At 35.1% G+C, this 24,470-nt stretch overlaps 1 long non-coding RNA gene across 4 annotated transcripts in view; it reads left to right on the forward strand.

Moving 5' to 3' along the window:
• The window catches only part of LOC146545261 (uncharacterized), a 66,467-nt gene that overhangs the window by 34,172 nt on the left and 7,825 nt on the right, over positions 1-24,470 (forward strand). For 2 of the 4 annotated variants that reach the window (XR_014882830.1, XR_014882829.1), the window contains 3 exons: positions 2,673-2,757; positions 3,286-8,043; positions 9,221-14,165. This is a non-coding gene — a long non-coding RNA (uncharacterized LOC146545261). The remainder of the gene's footprint in view (positions 1-2,672; positions 2,758-3,285; positions 8,044-9,220; positions 14,166-24,470) is intronic. The other 2 variants (XR_014882832.1, XR_014882831.1) reach the window with 2 other exon arrangements.

Raw genomic sequence — 24,470 nt, forward strand, 5'->3', positions numbered from 1 at the left:
AAACATTATTAGTGTTCAAAAAATAGGAAAAGTACAAAAGGAAATATTTCTGTTTAAGAGGCAGCTAAACAACTGATCATAAAATCATTAAATTATATGTTATAATAATGAATTCTGATGCACATGACAGAGAATGTGTTAATTCTTTCAAGATAGTAGAGTTCAGTCTTGTTTCCAGTAATCTGTTTCCTTGCTCAGGTGTAAGCCAATGTAGTGAACTAAATATAAGACCAAGCATCTGGGAAAACTTTAAGTTGCTTAGCTGAACTAATTGTATACATTTAAGATAGTCACATAGGTTTATGCTTTTAGGGGCTGATTCATCAAGGCCAGGCTGGACAGGGTCCTGGCAGCCTGGTCTAGTATTAGATACAGAGACTGGTAGCCCTGCTTGTGGCAGGGGAGTTGGAGCTTGATGATCTTTGAGGTCCCTTCCAACCCAGGCCATTCTATGATTCTATGATTCTATGATTCTATGATTCTATGATTCTATGATTCTAAACTATATAGCAATTGTTTTTAATTACAGAATTACAGAATTTGAAAACATATTTTGTTTGGGAATAAGAAATAATAAATACCTTTGGACTGTCTAAGAAACTAAAGTTTATTAGTTTAAAAAGATGTTGCATTGAAAATCCAGATCACATTTCAAAAAGAAATATCAGTCATATTTTTTTTACATTAATGAGATTGTTATTCAAGCCAAACAGTTTTTTAGACAATATATTGCAAGGCCAGAGTCCATGCAGAGGCCAAAGCAAATAACTAAACTGTGGCTTTAAACGAATACTGTGCATATGGCGCAGAGAAAGAGTAACAGCACAGGACTCTTTTGCAGTGCCCCAGACACAGATTGTATCTGTCACAGTCTACCTTCTGCCATCACCTCTGGGTAGAATAGACTGTAATGCAACAGCCGTATACTTCATGTGGTTACATGGCCAGGTGCCACTGTGTTAGCACAGTTACATTCTTGGGTAAAGAAATAATATCAAGTCTCAGCCTGCTCTCTTCACACCATTATGGAAAGGGGAAGTAATGGCTCTGCAGAGCTTGCTTTCCCACCTCATAAACGAAGGATGCTTTCCCACTAGTAATGCAGACAAACCTGTGAAACAGGCAAAAAGGGTGGTTGCTGAGGTAACATTATGTAGAACTGAGGAAAAACTGAAATTACTGTTCCATGGGGAAATTCAGCTTTTTCAACACTTGGTTTTTAGACCTAATTGAGTTGAAAAATTGGAACAAGTCAAAGAACAATATATTGTAAAAGCTACTTTGGTTAGGAGGTGTTGACGTTTCATTATGATTTCATATAACATTAAACTACAGTACTGTATAGTCCTATGTTGCTATAAACATCTCACAATAAATCTGCAGCTGTATCTTACCAATCATGCATACACTTCTGTTCAGTATAAAACTGGACCGGAGCATAGATTTTAGAGAGGTCTTCATCAGTAGACAAACACTTGATTTTTGATCTTTATAATTGTAAGCCAATGTTAATAATAGGTATAGACTCCAAGAATCATAGAATGGCTTGGGTTGGAAGGGATCCCAACGATCACCAAGTTCCAACACCCCTGCCACAGGTAGGGCCACCAACCTCCCCATTTAATACTAAACCAGGTTGCCCAGGGCTCCATCCAACCTGGCCTTGAACACCTCTAGGGACAGGGCATCCACAACCTCTCTGGACAGCCCACCACTCTCTCTGTGAACAACTTTCCCCCTGACATCTAACCTAAACCTCCCCTCCTCGAGCTTAAAACCATTCCCCCTTGTCCTATCACTATCTACCGAAGTAAAAAATAATTCCCCTCCTTTTTACAAGCCTCTTTTAAACACTGGAAGGCTGCAATGAGGTCACTTCACAGCTTTCTCTTTTCCAGGCTGAACAAACCCAGCTCCCTCAGCCTGTCTTGATAGGGGAGGTGCTTCCGCATCTGCTCTCATCATCTTTGTGGCCCTCCTCTGGACCAACAGCTCCACATCTTTCCTGTAGTGGGGGCCCATTGAGGGCATTCCATTAATAAATAAATAATGTCTATAAACCATTTACCAAAAGGTATTATTGGGATGTATTTGAATAAATCTCAAACTATAAGGTAGTCTTCATATATGAACTATACAAGACTCAATACATGATTCAGCAAAAAACCCTTATCTACTTTGACCACTTCCTTCCACTCTTCTGACTTAATAATTGATCTTAAATACCATAAGATAAATATCTGAGCGGTGCTTATTTCCTTATGAAGAAGTGGTAAGAGTGCAGAAATTAGTCCTGACATGGAACAACGAGCAGCTTTACCATCAAAAATCATCGTCATGTATATAATCATTATAGTTGTGTTGTATAGAACTCTTAAGAGCTGTGTAGTGATTGGACATCTTCGCTGTCTCAGAGTAAAATATATGTAGTCAATTTTTCAGCCTGACAAAAATCTCCCAACAGGGGAACTTATACTTCTATTAAAAAAAAACAAAAAACAAAAAAAAACCACAAAGAAACAATAAAAGAACACCTATTCTCACTAGAATAACAATACCTTCTGATTATATTTCTGAGGTAGTATCTATGAAATCATAATAATATTGTCTTATGAAATGCAGAAACTTTCACTTATTTTTCCGCCAAATACAAAAATGATCTGTTCTTTCAGGAGTAAAAATTGAGCTGATTTCCTGCAGTGAAGTTTGGTCAAAGGAAATGGGATGATTTTATGACAGAAGGCTTCTTTTTTTGTGGTGAGTGGAAGAAAGATTACTTCATAGATAATTCTTAGTATTGTCTTTGAATATTTAATGTGAAACATGACATGATTTTAATGGGCTCAATTCAAATTTCCCATGTTATATCACTACACTACATAATGATAAGGCATATGGACAGATTTTAGATTTACTTTAATGCTCCTGTGTACATGAAAATAACGGGAAATTGCAAATGATATCGTTCATAAAAATATCACTAGCAATTTTACTACCTTCCTGTTCTGTCCCTTTCTCCTGCCAAAACAACCGCCTGATTTCAGAATGCCTTTCTAAGAACTTTTTTTATGAAAGAAAAAAAAAAAAGGAAGAAAGCAGTGCAAGTAGAGAAGTCAGTATGAAGTTTTTGAAATTAAAGTGAAAATTTTAGGCTATCATTTTAAAATCATCTGAATAATTTAACAACAACAAACAACTGCCATCATAGTTTAGTTGTTATATTTTGAGAGATTTTTATTTAAAGAAGTAAATGAGTTATTACATTTAAATGGCTGCATTTTTCAGATGAGAGACTCCTGTTCTGAAGATTATCAGCGAGGATTCCAGATGAATTAAGCATCCATTGGTAAAATGTTATTTCCTACTCAGAATGGCTTTCCTGCAGAAGTGGTTGAACAGTCTTCGAACTATACCCACTAAGGAGTGCTAAAGACTAAGATTATCTTATCTTTTTACATACTGAATAAGGAAAACTGAAAAAGGAAGGCAATTTCTTTACTTTCCCTAAAATATTTTTGCAGAATATTTTTGGTGCGTTGATCTGTAATCAAAAAATAAAAGTTCCCCTAAGATTAGCTATAAAATATCTTTTGTCTCTCATGAAAGGTTGTATATTCTGTACAAAGACTGAGATACTCTGCTGTATTTCAGTGTATTATTTTATGTTCTTCACTTTCCTCTGTTATAACTTTCTGTAGATATAAGAGAAAAATAATTTCTAATATTAATCCTTCTTAAGTTTTGCATGGGCAGTATGAGTGTCCTGACTGCATGCCCAGTTTTCTGGGGATGCCTGCCCACCAAAGAGAACTCAAATACAATTGTATCTTCATAAGTTTCTCTGGTAGCTATCAATCAACACTTGATAAAATTAAGTTGAGAATATCTTTACATTTTTTCATAGGGTCCTTGGAATTAGAAAGCAGATTTCATTCAACTCTTTTGTTAATTTATAGAGCATTACTTCTTGTTTAGTTGCTACTTCATAGAGAAATCTATTGATTTTACTATGCCTGAAAAATTATATATGATTATTGATAGCATTTATTTGTTATACCATATCTGGAATAGTTATACTCTCTCCTAAGATAGAACCTCTGTTAATAATTTTTGTTACAGAAACTGTAAAGGTCTGTTTTTGCATATCCAAACCCAAACCACATGAAGTATTATTTTCTTAAGACTTAAGAATCTTTAGGCTCTTATCTTTACTCATTATTTCAAAAATCACAAAATTTCTGATGTTATATTTATATAATGACTGCCTTTACCATCCCCTTACAGTTGGCACATGACCACAGTTATGCTGGCACTAACAGCAAAATTCTAATGACAATTACAGCATCAGTAATCATTTATTGCTTATTTGCATTAAGAATCAGTCGACAAAATGTTGATACATTTCCTGTCATAAAGCTGGAATATAAAATATCTATTCAGTGATTGAAAATGCTTTCTAAAACTATTGTTTAATGAATAATTAATAATGAAAATTTAAAGCAACAATTTTTTCTAATACCAAGATAATTAAAGAATGACTTTGTGAGACAGGGTTCAAGGTATCAAATAAGCAGGAGTAGATTTTACAAATAGAGTGTTGTTCCATAGTAATGTTTGTAACACAAACATGGAAATTGCCCCTATGGGTACTGAATTTTGGACAAATGTCAAAAATATTAGAGAGATTTGAAAAAGGAAAAATGAAAGTAACAATGGGACAGAATATATTTAGAAACCTTTCTGCAAGCTGATGAAAAAGCATATTATTTGTCTCGTAATACAACATTTAACAATGAGCAATATTTCTATGGTAAATTGCTTTGTCACAAATAAAGGTGAAATACTACTGCCCCACATTCTGTTAAGTCTGTCTGTAAGATTAGGTTAATGTGTGTATTAGAATGACTGAAAAGGTGATGCTATAGAGAGACTTGACTAGCATTCTAAGCACCATCCAAAGAAGTAACTGCACTTGGAATACTTGAAGTGTCTTTTCAACTCCCCAGTCTGCTATCTCCAAATAGGTAGTCCTGTCCTTTATTACTTTATTATACAAGAAATATATGAGAATCTCTCCGCCTCCTTCCTATTGGCTCTGCATCTGTGAGTTGAAGCCAAAATTTCTGTTATTCATTCTTTCATGCTCAATTGCTTTTGAGAGAAAGTGGATGGGTAATCTCATTCATTCTCATATTTGTGGACTCAAAGTCTGTGTAGCAGGAACATAATAAGAAGGTTCTTTCTGCATGGTACATTACTACCAGTAAGGAGCACTAATTTATAGTCAGACTGCTTCCTTAAAAACACCAGTCTGCAGTACTTGTGTTGCTCAGCCATTCTGTAGCAACGGACTTGGGGATGGCTCAGACACTGTAGAAAAAGTATATTCTAATATAGGTGGTTTGCATGTGTACCACAATGCATGTCTTTTCTGTCCTGCTCATGTAGTATGACAAAAAGATGGTGCTTCATACGTTTAATTAATAATTTGAATGTCATGTAGTCCACCCTTAAAATATATGAAAAATAGCTTATTTCATCAGATAAATTCTGTACTTACTTTTTTTGTCTTTTTTTTTTCTTCTGATTGTTTTCCTTTTCTATTCTTTTCCTTATAGTATTAAAAAAATGTTTATTTTCTGCACGTATAGTAAAACTCATCTTGGCATATCTGAATACAATCTCTTAATTTGTGCTGCTTGTAGATACTATCTGATCATATATGTAGAAACTTTGCATTGCATTGCAATACAATTCCTCTTGAGAAAAATATTTTGCACAATTACCATTGTTAAAGTATATGGCATTATTATAATTATAAGGGTAGGTAGAGACAGGTCAAGGGGAAATGGCTTTAAACTGGAAGACAGTAGATTTAGACTAGGTATTAGAAAGAAATTCTTTACTGTGAGGATGGTGAAACACTGCAACATGTTGCCCAGCAAGGCTGTAGATGTGCCCTCCCTGGAAGCTTTCAAGGCCAGGCTGGATGGGGCTTTGAGCAACCTATCTAGAGGGAGGTGTCCTCTTGGCTGCCTTCCAACCCAAACCATTCTGTGATTCTATGATTGTATACATCTGTTTGTGTGGTATGGAGAAAGCAGGCATGCATGAGAACAACAAATGACGGCAATGTAAGCAAAGACTATATGTAGGTAGAAGGTAAAATGAACAGAGTATGAGGTAAAAAACAACAATTACAGGATCTGTTTATGACAGTATGCTTTTATGACAATTCACAAAAACATTGTGAGGCTTGAGAGATTCTTTAATCTTCCAAGTTGTTTACCCAGGCAGGAATTATGCCGTAAGAGCTTAACACAAGGAAATACTGAGACTGTACTAAATTGTCTAGAGCAAAATTGTTTGAATGCAAGCATCAATATTCCTGTTCTGCTCCAGTGCAATAGTCTCTATTCGATACAGTAAAAGATAGGTTCCATATACATAAGTGGAAAATACAAACAGTAACAAACTATTACCTGAAATATTCTCAGCAAATTCATTATTTATCTGAGTAATGACATACATTAAAACCAGACTTTTAGGCTGTATCTACTGAAAAGACAAGAGGAGAGGAGAGGAGAGGAGAGGAGAGGAGAGGAGAGGAGAGGAGAGGAGAGGATACAGTTACATATATAATTGCCTATAATTTCACCTATCTTTTAAGAATCAATTTTTTTGGGGGGAAGAAATCATTTACATACATGGTAGCTTGTTTTTTGAAGGACAGGTGAAGTTGAACTTGAATGGCATAAGATCTCACAACCACAGAGGAAGAGACTCAACTGGGTTGAGGATGTAAACAACCACGTGTAAAGTTAACATCTCTATTTATTCTTACCATTCTACTTATTTATGTGTCTCTCTAAAGAACTTGCTAATGTAACGTGAGTAAACAATGTACAAGATTTTACCTTCAAACACTCCCATTGGAGATGATATGAGGATTAGTTAAGCAGGTCTGGTAAACCTGTGATATATTTTTTTTTTTTTGCAAATGGGTAACAGATTTGTGAATATTTCAGAGGAAGTAAAATTTTGGTGTCCTAAATTGATGCAGATGCAAATAGCACTGAGGAGAATCTTGGACTGTTACCTTTGCTATTTCTGTTCTGTATTTATTGCAGATGAAGTTTTGAGCAAACAAAGACATAATAATAAAGCCAGAATTAGAAAACTATTGCTTTCTAAGAAGCTTTTCCCTCTTCTCTATTGTTAATAACAGACTTTGGTTCACTAACGTATTGTGCATGTCTTAGCTACACTGATAATTGAGTTTGCTGGATAGAGTACTGAAAAGCATTTCTACTCCCTATTTGACATTTCAAATAGGAGATAACCATTGTGCTAAAGGCTACAGTTTTAAAATCACTTCATCTTCAGAAACTGTTGATTCCTAAAGGATTCTCAATCAAAAGCAAAAATTTTCTATCATAGGGATTTAGAAAATTTTTCATGGTTTGACTTAAATAAATGTGCCATTCCAATTTCCATGAAATAGTGCAGCACAAATATTGTCCTACCAAAATTGTGTACATCTCTGAAATCTGTGAGATAAATTAGCTAAGTCACAGAATCACAAAATAGTTGAGATTGAGAGGGGCCCTTAGAGATCATCTAGTTCAAATGCCTGTATATTAAAGGAAGTATAACTAGAGCAGATTGCTTAGAGCCGTATTCATTTCAGTCAGGTTTTAAGTTTTTCCAGTGCAAACGCCCCACAGTGTCTTCAGGCAACCTGTTCCAGTTCTTGATCAGCCCCACCATAAAAAAAAAAAAAAAAAAAAGTCTTATGCTTAAATGGATCTTTCTTAATGCCTATTTTACCCTCTGCCTCTTAGCCATTCACTGGATGACACTGAGAAAAACATAACTCCACCTTGTTTGCTCCCATCCAGCAAATATGAACATGGACAAGTTACACTCTGCAATTTCTCTTATCCAGATTGGACATCCCCAGCCCTCCCAGCTTCTGCTTTTATGATGCTTCAAGTGCCTTAATCACCTTTGTGGCCCTTCACTGAACTCTATTTGGTAGAGGTATGTCACTCATACTGGGGAGTCCAAAACTGGACCCAGCACTCCTGTTGTGACCTCATCAGCTTTGAGCAGAAAGAAAGGATCATCTTCATTGATTTGCTGGCAAGACTTTTCCTGATACATACAAGGGTGCTCTTGACTTTCCTTGTCATAAGGGCTCTTTTCTTGCTCATGTTCCATTGGGTGTCCACTTGTCAAGTCCTTTTCTGCCAAGTTGTTATCCAGACTGTCAGTCTGCTGCCTGCATTGGTGCATGAAAAAATTTCTTCCAGGTGCTGAATAGGGAGGAGCTGAATGGGAAATACTGATCATTCTCAAGTGTATTGGAGAGTTACTGTACTGTTTCCTACATTGACTGGTATTCAATAATTGCTGTTTAGAATCTGAAACACATTTCAGTACCTATTTGACATCATCATTTTTATCTTTATCATTCTTGCTGAATAGTTATTTAATATTTTTTTCTGTGAATAGAAGGTGTCTCTTTCATGGCCCATAGGTAGCTAGTAATAACACACAATTCATCTTTTTTTTAAGGCATCTGTTATTGGACCAAGTGAGAATTTCCTAATTACTATTTTCTAAGAACCTTTGAGCTTGATCAACATACTGGAACTACCATTGGTATTCATATTACAGGACAGTTTTACTGTATGTCAATAGATTTTTGAACTGATGAAAATAGGACTGTAAGTTTGTTCTTGTGCATCCACTATGTCAAGTCCTCCATGATGAACAGACAAAAGTAGAGTAAAGATACTCTCGTAAACCTTTGAAAAGAGAAATCTGCTTTGGCTTAAAGCTGGCAGTCAGCACTGTTTCCATCTAGAGCTCACTGCATTGCTAGGGCACTCCTCTTTCCTCAGGAAAGGAATCAACAACAGCACAATTGAAAAATTTCTTCAAACATTTGCTATACTGTTGGGAGATAACAAATTTTTTGTAATCCTCTGTGAAGATTTCTCCTTACTGTCATCTTTCAAAATGGAGAAAGGGAAAAAAAAAAACAGAAGATGTTTGAGAAGACAAAGCAAAAATTCTCTATATCCTTCATAAGAGATGAGTGCAACCTACTGTAGGAAATCTGCTTTAGCAGGGGGTTGTACTAGATGATCCCTAGAGGTCCTGTCCAACCCCGGTGATTCTTTGATTCTGTGACATTATTTTTTTTCTATAGAGTAATATTTGGAGTGATCTGAAGGCCTCGATTGAAACAGGACAATATTCATCCTGCTGAAGATTGAATATAGTGATAAAGAATTAGCAGCTTCAGATAAATTTGCAAGTCACACGGAGTTAAGTATAAAATCTACACATAATTATTTTGTCAATGTCTTTTTTTTTTTTAATGTGTTTTCATTTTTGGATATTATTAATAAATTATTTTTTAAATTCATAGAAAGCGCAAGCTTTTCCCTAAAAATTTAGAGAAATATATACTCACTTAATGATCTGTTTAAGTATGATAGTGCCTACTACTAATAATACAAGGGCAGTTCTGAAAGTAATGCTTCCTATTTTATTCTGTTTATTCATGACTTCAGAGCTGGATGTTCGTGATATGGTAGTAGACATTGAATCTTCCCACCAATATTGCATTACATCTTGTTGCTGTGTGATGGATGGCAGCAGAGGGGAAGTTTGACAGCAAAGATGCTTCACAGAATTCCTCCATGCAGGAAAAATTGTACTCATTGACATTCACTGACACTTGCTGAATATTTACAGAGAGCAAACAGTGGATATGAGCACAGTGAGGTGTTTCAGCAATGACGCCATCTAACAGCTTTGTAACAGTGTGTTGCTTCTGCTGGTGCAGATTTTTACAAGCATTGCATGCAGTTTCTTGTTCATTGCTGGCAAAAATGCAAAGCTAGTGGTAGTGACTACTGAAAATGCTGTTTCATAGCTGAAAGTTTGCTCTATCAAATAGTATTAATGAGCTCTTTGTATCCATTGTAGTTTCCATGGAATTAAATAGGTGGTATTACTTTCAGAGTGATCTGCGTAGTTCAGTTTCAGATGTATATATTTGATTTCTATGCAGCAATTGGCTGAAAAAAATCATGTGTAATATCCTATTATATTTTGTATATTTTTTCCGACTGACATAGAATGCAAAATACCGATCACTGATTTCCAATTTTTCTTCCTTTTATACTAGCTTCCTAGGCTCTGATAGTACTCAACAGCATCTTTCCTTTTTACCAGTGCATATTCAAAATATGCAATATCATATTTGCAGTTATCATTTCAATAAATAAAAAACATTACGAACGAAGCAATTTTTTTCTTAAAACAAAGAAACAAGCTTACTGAAAGGTAAAAATAAAGATAATAATTTTGTTTATCACTTGAAATTTGAACCGCTGTCTTTTCAACAGTCAAAATCTTAACTTCTTTTATATTGACAGTGTTTATGTACACTGCAGTTTTTCTTTTATCTGTATACATTGACATGAAGAAACCAGTACACTTTTACTGGAAAAAAAGCCAGTAAAGAGTTTACAAGCCTAGAAGGTGTAATGAGAAGGGATGATATTTCTGTCGTACGAATGCAATGATTTAATTCTTTGGCCTGCTGTTGGCAAGAACTGGTGTATGGTGAACATTTTTGTGCCTGACACATTCATTAAAATAAAAAAAAAAATGCCCCAAGACCCTCTCTTGACAAAAGTTGAATGTTTAACTCGTGTGAGATTTCCCTACAAATGATCTATAATGTGACTTTCAAGGTTGACTTAACCAAATAAAAGGTAAGAAAAAGAGAATCTCTTTGCTTACCTTCCCTGATTCACAGAGGCTGTGCAAAATAAAAAGATAAGGAAAATATTTTGAAAGGCTTATAAAGTAAACATGGGCAGCTGTTTTAGACACATTCCCACATGTGCACAGTCAAAGACACATTAGAAAAATTCATGCTGAAATTCAGTTTTGTGGCCCTGTAGAAAGGGTCAGAAGGTTTAGAAGTGTAAAGTAAGTTAACTCTTTGCTTATTTTGACCATTAAAATGTCAGCATAAAGTCATGTTTTAGACTTATGATGGTCTGAAATCTTAGTGGTAAATGAAGTCTGAAGACCTCTTAACCTGCCCAGGATGTGAACCAGAGGCTGGTTTAACTTCACTAGTATCTGCACTATAGCAAAGGAATGAATAGCCAGATGTGAGAAAAACATCTGAATTTTTCCTTGCCAAAGTTCTGTGTCATAAATTGTTTGCAGTATTAATCTTAAATTCCTAAGATCTTGTTAATGACACTGCTATAAAGATAATCTACTTTTGCAGGTTTAAATATCAAGTGTTTAATTTTCTTGATATGGGTTCATATCTAGTGTAAGTAACAAAATGTCATTTGTGTATTTAGCTCTGGTCAACCTATTTTTTTTTTTGAAAATAATTTCAAATTTTAACTGTCAGATCCTATCACTGAAACTTTGTTTTAATGTACATATTAATTTATTAACAATACATTGATGAAACTAAAATCCTAAATCGATAAAAATGATAATGAAATTCAGCAGGGATATACATCAGGGTGATTAGGACTATCTAGTCATTTCTTGTTTGGAGTATCCTTTCCTAAATGCTCTAAAGGACATTAAATAGGCAGATGTTACACAGCATAATGCATATTGCTTTACTGTAAAATCTTTTTCTTTAACTAGAATGAAACTGCAAAAGTACCACCTGCAGATCTAAATATTTGGGTATCTCTCAAGTATATTTTGGACTCAGAGTTGCCAAACACAGTGATTATTTTGACAAAACTGGCACTTACTTAATAAATACAACAGAATTACATAGGTAAAGAGCAATATAGTTTTAACAAAATTATTTAAAAACTGCATGCCATCACAAGTGCCAAAGTTTTCACCATCCAACTATCTTCTACATTTTGCCAAAGGAATTTATCAACTTCATGAAACAAACAGACTAGGAAAAAATATACAGTATTCATCTTAACTACAAACTTGTTTGTTCTTCTGAAAGGCAAAATTTGTTGTAAGCAGTCTTTTGCTGAAGTAGGTAATGTAGTGAAAAAATGTAAGATTTCACTCTCTGAAAATCTCATTTAAATGTTCTGACTTCTTATTTACCCTTGTCATTTTATGTAACATCAACATATTTTAATTGATTCCATTTTAATCAAATTAGTACATCGCTCATTTAAAGAGCATAAGTTATAATCAAAGCTCAGAACTGCAGGTGTCAAATATTGCAAGTCCAAGATCTGGCTCAATAATCAGGCTCTCTCTTTCTTAATTTCCATCTCTCTGCAGTGTACAATCTTTCCTAGTATATTCGTGTGATCTAATTAGATATGGCATGTATATTATATCTGTATTTAATATCTATTGAAACAACATTTTCTTCCATTGGATCTAGAAAAAAATTCTATACAGAAAGAGATTTTTTTTCTGATCCTTTATTTATGTAGCTGTTTTGCTAAATAGCTTTTGTGATGAAAAGTATTTTCTTATTTTCCAGTAATAATGTGTCATTATATCCTGCATAAAATAAAATTATATACAAAAGGAATAAGCCAAGGAAACTGTTTTGAAATATATGAAAGAAGAGAAGATAATTGAAAATGATCGACATACATTTACGAAGGGGAAAACATGTCTAACCAATCTGATTCTACTGATCTTTTCATTTTACAATGGGATAAAAAAACCAGCGGATGGGGCAGTTTATCTCTAGTAGGGCTATTGATCTGTAAGGTGGATTGAAAGCTGAATTGAATATGAGAAAAATCTAGTTATGGTGAAATGGTTCAAGTGCTGAAACAAGTTGTCCAAAGAGGCTATGAAGTCTCCATACTAGAGATATTAAAAAACACAGCTTCTAGTCATTCCTGCTTTGCATGCCATTATTGGGCCAGATGTTTCTTCTAATCTTACCTTTTCTGGGAGTCTGTGACTCTGTGAAGGAGTCCATTTGTCCATTTCCCCATTTGTTGCCCACTTAACCTTGAAAATATTTTTGTTTAGTTGGTATTATTGGAGTTGTTTTATTTTCATTACTGATTCTTAATGCATAAACCTTTGCTCAAGTGCCTGGTTGAAGTGCTTCCCAAGATTTTGTAGAAAATGATCAGGAAAGACTTATAAAAATTTTCATCAAAGTGTCATGAAAAAGCCAAGAGACAGTAAATTATAGGCAATATTTTCCACATTTGTTCAGGTTTAGAAGAAATTACTGTTTCTGGGAATTTATACCATTGTCATGTCATAAATATAATGTGGTATTGCTCCTGCTTCCTCACTGGCTGAATACAGAAAGGATTCTGGCACGAATACTATATGTGTACTTCTAAAATTGATTTCCCAAACATCCACAGACCTGGAAATTGTGTATTGCTGATTGCTAAGCTAATAAATTTGATCAAAAGACTATTCAAGAAAAGTAAAAACAAAAAGTTTGTTAATATACCTGAAATGCATTAACTTTGAGTGAATTTTGTTACGCGGATTTCTATTCTTTATTCTGCTGTAATAAAATTGATAATTATACCAGGTAGTAAGATTTTCATAACTATACAGTAGGAAAAATTACTTCTCTACTTTATACCTGGTCCTTGAATACTTTTACAGAATCCTTTCACCGATAACATCCTTTACATGGCATCTTTACTGGTAAATTATGGGAGATATTAAAGTCTGACTTCAGATTTTGACAGATCTTACATTATGATTGGCAAGCATACATCGCATAGTTGTTTTGGAGCTACAGTGGTTTAAATTAAAAGAAAACAAAAATAATCATCTGTATTGTCACATCTTGTGCAGAGGTTTGTACTCAGAAATGCTACGTTCTCTGTGCTGTTTTTTTTTTTTTTGTGCATGTGTGTTTTTGTTTGTTTGTTTGTTTGTTTTTAATGTCATGAGAACTGACTTTATGTCAGTTAATGGAAATGCTAAGTGATGGCTTGAACCAGTGATTGAGCACCTGATGGAAAGGCAGGGCCAACCCAGGAGAGCTCAGGTGCATGCAATGTACCTGAGTGACCAGAAGAGGTGGAGCCAGGATCCAGCCCTTCCCAGATCTCATTTGAGGGTTGGCAGTGGAGGCAAGGGTGTTTTGCCAGTGATCCTTGTGTACCTGAGGCCTTCCAAAGGTAAGCAGATTCATTTGTTTCTGTGCCTGTGGCTGTTATATTTGAGTAAGTCCTTGTTTGCTGCAGCGTAGGACCTTGCTGGCTCTGCTGTCGTTGTTGTGCTTTCTTCTGTGTTTCAGTAAGTAAATACAGCTAATTATCAGCTTTGATCTTGCGGATAAGACTCAATTTATTCTTCTGCAAAACTAAACAAAAACATGCCCCATTAAAAATTGCATGATCACTACCAGTAGTAGTTGTGATTGTGAATACTGAGATCAGACTTACTCACAGTCAATTACTCTGGGGTCTTGGTAGATATTTGATCATTTTGGAATATCTAGCCTAATGAAAATCGGTATTTTCATTTTGATTTTGCAGGTATATTCAAAGCTAAGCAACATGTAATGATGTTCATGGGTTGATGTTATTCAGTGCAATTTGCAAAACTTCTGCAGTTGTGGGAAGAGATACAAACCAGATTGTAATTCTCAAATTACTTTTGCTTATGAAAGGTGCTTCCTTTATCAAAGTTTTTTATTATGTAGTTTTTGCAAGGATGGCAGAGTTATCACCTCAGTGTTTTGCTAGAACTGTAGTATAAATCAGATTCTCTTAAATGGCTCCAATAAGGATAAAGTGTTTAAAGTAAAGCCCACATATTGTTTATACTTCACTAGAATTACATTTACAACACCTCTTATTTATTTCTAAATATGAACTGAAGATGCCAGGCCCTATACCTGCTAATGGGAACACACTTGACCTATCCCCTATGTGAAGTACTGGTTTTCACAGATATTGGCAATATAGAGATATTTCCACATCTCAAGATGTATCTTCAGGTATAACATGATCTTTCTGAACTTCACAACAAAGAAGAAACAGCTTCTTGTTTGTAAGCAAACAATTGTATGAAAGCATGCAAAAATACCACATGTGAAATATGAATTCAGTTAGCACATTTTTCAAATTAACTTAATGAAGGAATGATAAATATTCATTTTATCCTTTCCCACTGGCACAAAAAAAATTAAATACAGTTAATTATACCCTTCTAAATGTGATTATTAATCAGTTTTGTAGCAACATGTTATTTATACTTGGATGTATGCAAATGTTCAGGTTTGTTTCCCAGATGAGTTTCATTCAGTGCCAGCAATCATACAAGTTGAAGAAGAATTGAACTGTGCTCTTCTATCAATACACAAACTTTTCAACAAAAAAGCAAATAAGTAAATACAAACAGAAAAGCATACAAGTGTAAAGACACATGTATGTATATGAAACACCCAATCATCCTGTATTAAAGTAGTATCCAAGAGCTGGTAAAAACTAGCCACACTAAAAATACTCTGATATTATATTGGTATCTTCTGTGAAAGCAATCTGTCCTATATTCTAAGGAAGTTTTGACAAGAATTGTAAGGGAAAGTTCATCAAAGAGTACATGGAATGCTTGACAGTGCCTCCTCACCACTAAGGGTGTCTTCAGAGACTCTACATGTTTTATGCTAGGCCATGGCTTCTTAAGACATGAAAGAAACCTTAGCAGTGCCCTGGTAAGAATTCCACTGTTTTAGTGCAGAACTTGTGAACACCGATTTCAACAGTGAATCCTGATGCTTTAGAAAAAAAAATATTTTAATACATCTCTTTTGTTTCCTTTTGCTTTCCTTTTCCCTCTTTAACAACTATTATGCTTATCTCCAGGGAGACACCATCTGTCAGATTTTAGACTTCTCTTCATGAGTTTGATCCAGTGTACTACAAGATTCAGTGTATCGAAATTGGTTATTGAAATACAGGAGCAGGATATCACTCTTTTTCATTAGGAATTTAGATGCTTCAGTTGAAAATGGGTAAATTGGAATTCTAGAAGATAATAAGACAAAATAGTCTTTCTATCTGAACAAATCCATAGTCACTGTTGAAGATGACCACAACTTTCCACTGTAGTATACTACAATCATAAAAAAACAAAATAAAATTTTCAAATATAAACTAGATTATTTTATTGCAAGATGCATTTTTTTTTTTGTATACTTTCTTGATGCCTTAGAAAGGCTCTTATATTGGCAGGACAATACATTACAGAATCAGAGGGCTTAGAAAGAACTCTGGAAATCACCTAGTCAGCTCCCCTCTGCTGAAACAGGTTCCCTAGGTTATGCTGCACAGGAAACAGTCTATATGAGTTTTGAATATCTCAGAGAAAGAGATTCCACAATCTCTCTGGGTAGCTTGCTCCAGTGTTTTGTCACCCTCAAAGTAAAGAAGTTTTTCTCATGTTCAGAGGGAATTTCCCATGCTTCAGTTTGTGCCTTTTTCCTGTCTCTGAACAGCATTAAAGAAGTCTGAACCCATTCTCTTGACACTCACCCTTCAGATATTTCTAAGAGTTGATGACATCCCCTCCCAGTCTCATCTGAGTGATGGGATGGGTGCTGAGTTCTGCTGGTGACAGCAACAGGATGAGAGGAAATGGCAGGGAGCTGGGTTAGGGAAGGGTCAAGTTGGGTGTTAGGAAAAGGTTCTTCACCAGAAAGTGGTTGGGCACAGAAACATGCTCACCAGGGCAACGGGCATGGCCCTATGCTGCCAGAGTTCAAGGAGTGTTTGAACAATGCTCTTAGAAACAGGGTTTGATTTTTTTTTTGGGTGTACCTATGTAGAGCCAGGCATTTGACTCAATGATCCTTGTGAGTCTCTTCCAACTCAAGGCATTCTGTGAATCTATAGTTCTCCAGAACAAACAGCCCCAGCTTTCCATATAAGGGAGATGCTCCAGCTCCTCATCATCTTTGTGGCCCTCCATTGGACTCTTTCTAGAAGTTTCATGTCTTTATTGAACTTAGCAGCACTGCTGAGGACACAAAACTCCATACGTGGGCACAGGGGAAGTTTTCCTTCAGCTATACCCATGCGAGCCCACTGACAGTGGTAGTTTGAAACAAGATTAAGTGCAGAATGGGGTCTTACAATTCTATCTTTTGTTTTATGTTACTTTGAAAATACATTACATTCTTTTTCCATTTTTTGCAACTACATTGACTCCAATATACCACAGAAAAGTTACCTAACTTGCCAGATTACACTGCAAATTTCCTTTAAAAAAAAAATGCAGCCACTGTGGTAGCTCAGAGACAGGTATTAACAATTCTGGCAAACTTCTATGACAAGCTTTTCCTTATTAACATCAAAAGAGTTCTGATTTCTTTAGCCTTCAATATGCAACTGTCCACAGTACGAAACTAACAGTACCTTGAAAGTCCCTGCATAGAGATGACAGTCTGTCAAGATTTTATGTTACAGTGATGACTGAAATTTCAGTCAGGATGAAATACTGTGCAGCTGTCCACTGGATGCAGTGTTAAAAATTATTATAATTATATAACAATTATAGGCGTCCATCTCTTTTGCACAACATAGCTGAGATAATCTATTCAAAAATAAATAGAAACAGCATTAATATGTAACTTAAGGTGAAATGATATACATTATCCAAAAAAACTACCATATGAAATTTATTTGCTCCTTTATGCAATGTATTTATCCCATCAATAACTATAAGTGAAAATCAAAAGTGAAATAACAGACCAGATATAAGCCTATTAGAGTGGTGGTACTGTACAGAGAGCTTGAGATTAGTCTCCACTGAGACTTCATGACATACAGTGGATCTCAGCTACACAGGATTCATAGTTCAGTGCTGAAATTGATCACACACCTTTTTTCCCCCAAGTGATAACAGAGAAAATAAACACTGCCCGAAAGGTCTGGAAACTGGTACTGAGCTACGTTGTAAAAGATGGAATAAATAAGAGCTCAGAATCTAGTCCTAACCAAATCTTGTGTTTGACCACTTCAAACAGATAATTCTAGCTCACCTCTCAGTGACAGCTCTGTGAACTGCCTCCAGCTTCTTAGCTGTTTTTAAGAGCCTGCTGTCACCTTGCAATTATCACTCATCAGTCATTTCTCAAGAGACTTGCTTTTACTACCTGAAAGGTTAGCTCTGACATTTTTCACGTGTTGGTGCTGTACCATGCACGTGTTCCTTACTATGCAACTTCATGTACCAGCCACTGCTCATCAGGGATGTCTTATAGAGATGTGGTGGCTTTTCATAGATGAATGATGTAGGCACCTGTTCTTGCCTGGGCAGCACACTTCCTTTGTTAACATTTATCACTGAGATCCTTCCTTGGTCTCAATCTTACGTGCTTCATTGCTGCTCCATATGTTGAGAAAAATGAAACTAAAGGTTTATGCTTCGATATACGTTGCCTACGAAAATGTCAGCTAGAGTCAGAGAAAGGAATTAAGTATGTAAAAGCAGAATAGTGAAATCATAAACAGCCTCAAGAGGCATTTCATTTTTATTTTTTTTTTTCTATTTTCATATATATTTTTCCTATGGTAAAAAGAGTAACTGGGACTAGGACTGTGATATTTATGAAAAGGATGTATACTTGCTTTGGGCCTGTTTCAGCTCTCTTTTTGGGATCTGCTATGGTTCTGACAACATGCCAATTGCTAGAAGAATTTATACAAGCTGTCTGCAGATGTTTGTTTTGGGATGCTTGTGTCTAGATAGAATAGCCATATTAAATTTTGCATTGCAAAATTATATCTTTCTGGAAAAAAAAAAGTGTTGGTTAATCATCTTCCAATTCTGAGCTAAGAAAATATTTTTGGAGCTTGAAGTGCAACCTTTGTTTCTAATTTCTTTATCTTAGTTTTCAAGTATTTTATACTTAAATGCAATCTATTTGTCTCTACTGTTATTTTTTTGTAACTCCAACACAGCTATTTTTACAGTCTTCAGTCATCACGATCTGCAACACCAATTTGACTTCCTAAGGCATTGCTGACACTTGTTTAAAAACAGATTCTTCTCTATGTACACGGATTTTTAACCCAAGTTTGTTATCATGTCAAAGATACTAAGTCTTGAAAAGATACCAGCTTTAAGGTTTAATTAAAACTTTCTAAGTACTGTGCATTAGCATGAGAAGGAAGCATTTGCCCTCCTAACACTTGCACAGGAAATATGGCTAAAGTTCAATGAGAATGTTAAAAGAAATAGAAACACAGGCTAAACTTCACCAGATGCTTGCCATCCTGGAGGAACAAGGAGACTGGCATAGACCTAAAACGTCACTTGCAAATTATTTATATTGTATCTGTTTGCATTTTTGTTTTGTAGAGAGAAGGCATTGCTGGAGATATGGTTCAAAGCTCAATAAGAAATGATCTTTTTATTTTAACGGATTTTTTGTTCGGTTTTTGGATAGCCAAAATATTATCACACACACACCAGTACTTTTTGACAAAGGAAGATGTCTTTCACTTCTCATAGCTTAGCTATCATTTTCAGGCAATAAGAGATACCTTAGTTATTTCAGAAGCTGTCAAGATTAGGTATTTGAATCTGTTACAATTCTTTATTTCTTATACTGAATTCTCAGGCAGAATAAGGATAATCATTGTCATAAAACAAATCTTTTTTTTTTTTTTTGCATAATTAACTGTAAAGTGTTGGAATTATATATGTTTTATTTTCTTTTCTGGACAGATTAAATGGCCTTTTTTTAAAGCTAGTATTTGCAGTTTCTTTGCTTTAAAGCTATCCTAATGACATTGTGTTTCCAAGTTTAGAAAGAAAATAAAAATATTTCTATGCGTTTTTTGTGCGAAGTAGCCATTAAAAACTCATTTTTGCCATTTAAGTAATTTTTGTCCCTGTGACATAATAATATCCCCATTAGCACATGGACAAAACAAAACTGTCAGCTACTTTTAACATTAATTAATTTATTATATTCTGATGAAATATTTGCAGTTATGCCACGTGTAGTATTAGTATAGTTAGCTTACATTCTTACATAACAAATGTCAAATTTTTTCTGATCCTCTTATATAATATGTTATCTGGTTACTTGTTATCCAGGAAGCAACACTGAAGTTGCTGCACTTTCTCCTTTCTATTCCTCACCCATCTACAATTTTCCTCCTTTGAATTTCATTGCATCTTACTCTGATAATTTCACAAGGTAGGTCCTTTACAATGAAGCTGGAATTGCTAATATCTGCAAAGAAATTAACTTGGAGAATAGGACTGAATAGAAGTGTGTGTGTGTGTGGGGGGGGGGGGGGGGGGGGATGAAATACTCATCAAATTCTTAGCAAAATAAGATTAATCTCTTTTTCTCTCGGAAGTCTCCAGAGCCACTACCATTCAAACCTAGTCCCTTCCAGTGTAGTTTTTTAACAGAAATCTTAATTTTAAACTAGAAACTACTTGACAGCAGCTCTTAATCAAGAAGGCAATTAGAGCTTTTCTCTGCAGAGTGTAATTGTTAATCAGAATTAAGACTAATTTGATGGATCACTTCACTCTGATATCACCCAGCCTTCAGCATCATTAATTCTGTTTTGGTGCTTCATTTGGAAATATGGCTTGCTAAAGATGTAAGCCGAATAAATTTTTAAGTGCCTTAGCATTATATGAGTGCAGCTCTGAAAGTAATGCCTCCAATTTTATTATGTTGGCCCACAATGTCAGAGGAGGATATTGGTGGTATGGCTGTGGAGGTTGAACCTTCCCAGAAATATTCTGTTATGTTTTGTTGCCTTGCGACAGATGCTAGGCTGCCCTTCTTCTACCAAAATGGTATCTGACATGGAAGTGCAGATGAAGTACAGGTGTGGCATTGGATTCCTCCAAGTGGAAAAAAAATGGCACCCACTGACATTTATTGATACTTGCAGAACATTTATGGAGACCGAACAGTGGATACGAACACAGTGAGGTGGTGGGTGGTCTGTTTCAGCAATGGCAACAGAGACAGTGGTTCACCTCTGCTGTTACAAATTTTTGAGTACAGCACATGGGCTCTTGTTCAGTGCTGGTGAAGGTGGAAGCTAATGGTGGTCACCATGCTGAAAAATAGTGTTTTGTAGTTGAGAATTTACTCTGTCAAATAGAGCTATTGTGCTCTTTTTATTTTCTGTAGTGTGCATGGAAATAAGTAGGTGTTACTTTCAGAGACACCTATGTCTCTATCAAAATGCATCCTGAAGTCACAGTGAGGCTCTATCTCACAGACTCTCATGTTCTCTACGGGGCTGGGTCCAGAAGTTTTGAAAAATATCTTTGAGACCTGTGACTTTATTGGATGTAAACTACAACAAAAAAAGGCAGAGGGCTGTCTCATCCCTTTCAATCATGTTGTCCATTCCTACTGTGCCTTCCCCTCCACTGTGTTTCGTTGTCACCTACGCGGTCTGTGCTCACCATATCACTAAAAATGATAAAAGTTTACATTCTTTTGGGGCTGCATTACTAGCTGTCCAGGGCTTCATGTGCCATGCACTGGATGTGTCTAGATTATAACTTTTCTGTAAGTACTAATGTATAAGTTCCTGATCTATTTACAAAAACAGATCATGATAATAATGTAAATGTAAATAAAAAATTTTATATATAACTAGTACACTTAACTGGGCTCATTGCCAAGGCAGCTGATGAGCAGTCCTAGATTTTGAATCCAGGATTTGGAAGGTAATCCTAGAAAATGTTACACAGCTGTTTATTTTATGTAAAATGATAGAGGCATTTCATTGCAGAACATAGGGCTCTGAATTTTACATACCAGATTCTTTCATTTTCTCAATTATAATAACACTGCTTAAAAAGATCTCACTTATTTACATAATACAGTTAATGCAGGTATAAACAGAACTGTGTATTTTTAGTTTTTACTATAATACATTTCAGGGACAGTATTTTCTCACGGTGAAATTTACTTCAAAAACCTTTCCATTTTCCCATTGCATTCTGCTTTAAATTACTGAAAATTGTAGACAGTACTTGGAACCACAGGTGGCTCGTCATCTCTGGACATAATAACAAACTACAAAGGAACAATATATTTCCTTTTGATTACTGTAATTCAGAGCTACTGTGTGGGCAAGAACTGAGAATCCATATCACCCAGACAGTTTACTTAGCAGCAGTCATCCTTTCTAGTAAATTTTTGTCAAGTTAATGTTCGTATCTGATACAGTGCAATAGAAGAAGACAGCTGGTGTAAAGAATTTCTACAATTACCCCACGCATCTTTGGATTCAGCCATAATTGAACTTTCTGGAAAAGAAAAATAGCTTCCAAGTAACTGAAATTTCAACTTGTGAGATATCATGAAACACAACTGGAATCAAATAAACCAGCTTAATGCAACTAATCTTAAAGTTCACAATTTCAAACAATAATTCCTAGTGGCTTGAAAGAGAATAAATTTGCAGTAACAGAATTATTTTTACTATAAATTCATCCTTCTAGCTTCATATGATCCAATTTTAATACTTCCAAGGCCATAAAGTGCCTATTTCTATCTTTCTAGGCTATATAATTTACCTTTCACAGAAGGAATCTACTAAAAATTATTGTTTTTCAAACCCTTTTACTGTAGCTCTCTGTCGTGTTTTATCACCTACTATTATTCAAAATTTAAGCACATATAATTTTATTTGCCATAATTAACATTTTAAAATTTTAAGACAGGCAGTCTTGGCATCATTGTGAAATGCATTTAGAGAAGACCACAACTCCTCTGTTCATACAGTCTGAAACAGTCTATTCTTCAAATGGGACTACTTATTCATCAGCTCTGTGTAATAAAGCACCTACATCTTCCAAGTACCATCTTGGCTCAAGCCAGTTTAGTTTGTGAAATCTGAGTGATCACAGCAAGCGTTAATTGTAGGCCATTCTGGGATGTTTACTTTGTATAACTATACAGCATAAGTGTAAGAAACATAACCATGTTTGAAATTTCCAGGACAGTAAGCCAAAATTTCAGACTTTGTACCTGAAATTCTGTGGCTTTACAGCATATTAAAAGCTCTCCCTGAGGTTAGATTTACATGTAAAAATGTTCATCTTTTATATAGCCAATATAGCTAATTTAAGAAAATTTAATGTTGTGAGATCTTTTAAGCACAATATCTTTTTATATTTCTGGAAATATAGCCCACGAAATTACTGTTTTTCTTTTCCTGTGACTGTAGTTTTTTCAAGGCGAGCTAAAGATTTCATGTGTTAAGTCATTTGTTATTGGTGTCATGTCACACCACAGGAAAAATAAATAGAAATTATGTTTTCATAGGAGATTTATAATCTCCTTCTATTAACTGGAAGCTCTTTGTTTTCATTTTCATTTACTTTATTTGATTTCCTATATTTTAGCATAATCACTTATTGTCCTTTCCTTAGAAATAACAAAGTAGCTGTTAGATGTTCTGACACACTTGGAAGTACTCAAGGTTATACTATCAGTTCAGAAACCCTTTTAGCTTCAGTGTGGAAATACAGAATATAGCTATTCAAGCTTTGCATTTTAAAGAGGATATATAAACTCTAAATAATTTCAGAAGTATTTGAATATTTCCACAGTTTCTCTTCCTCTTCTAGGAACACATTTTGCAAAGACATTCTTTAAAGGAACTGCATACAGAGCAGTTCTGTAAAACATACTCCAGTAGACATTGTAAGACAGGACAATGGTTTCTATATCCTTCAGTACAGCCTGTGATTTAATTATGAAGTAATTAATCTCCCTTGCAGTATGTTTATTTACTTCTTTAGTGCCACAGGAAAACAGAAGTTATGGGAGGTCCAATTCTGAAGCTGATGCACCTCTGCCCCGTGACCTTCCCTCCTACACCAAACCACTGTTACTGAAAATGTGCTCTACTGTACAGTTTACAAACTGTTTGGCTTAAAATCATTTATTTCTTCTGCTGTTGGTGTACTTAAGGACTCATCTCATGAAAGATGTTCAACAAGTGCAGCTGCAGTGAATTCAGTGCTCTATATTTCATTGAAATAAGATGTACCAGTGGTCAGCAGCTTCCCTGTTCTAGATCTGATCTTGGAAATCGCAAGAAGATTCATGTAAGTGTATTATGCTTAAATTCAGAAGAGGTTACATTCCCATTATTTTTCATTGATCTTTCAGTCTCATGCCCTTCATTTCTCCATGTACCATTAAAGAAATCTCTTCTCTTGGAATCTGAGGAAAGATGATACAAGGGCAAAAATATTTCTGAACAAAATCATACTGTGCTATCCTTATGTTAGTAGTGGTATCCTTATGTTACCTCTCTATTACTGTATAAAACATGAGCTTTGTAAGGACCAATATATCACTCTAGACTTCAAAATTTGTGAGAAGTCTTCTGAAGACACAGAAAAGTAACAACAAACCAAAGGTTTCAGGAAGACTAAAACACTCTGAAAGTCTATTCTAGGTGCCT

The sequence above is a fragment of the Meleagris gallopavo genome, chromosome 1, assembly GCF_905368555.1.
Source record: "Meleagris gallopavo chromosome 1, MGAL_WU_HG_1.1, whole genome shotgun sequence".
Lineage (NCBI taxonomy): Eukaryota > Metazoa > Chordata > Aves > Galliformes > Phasianidae > Meleagris > Meleagris gallopavo.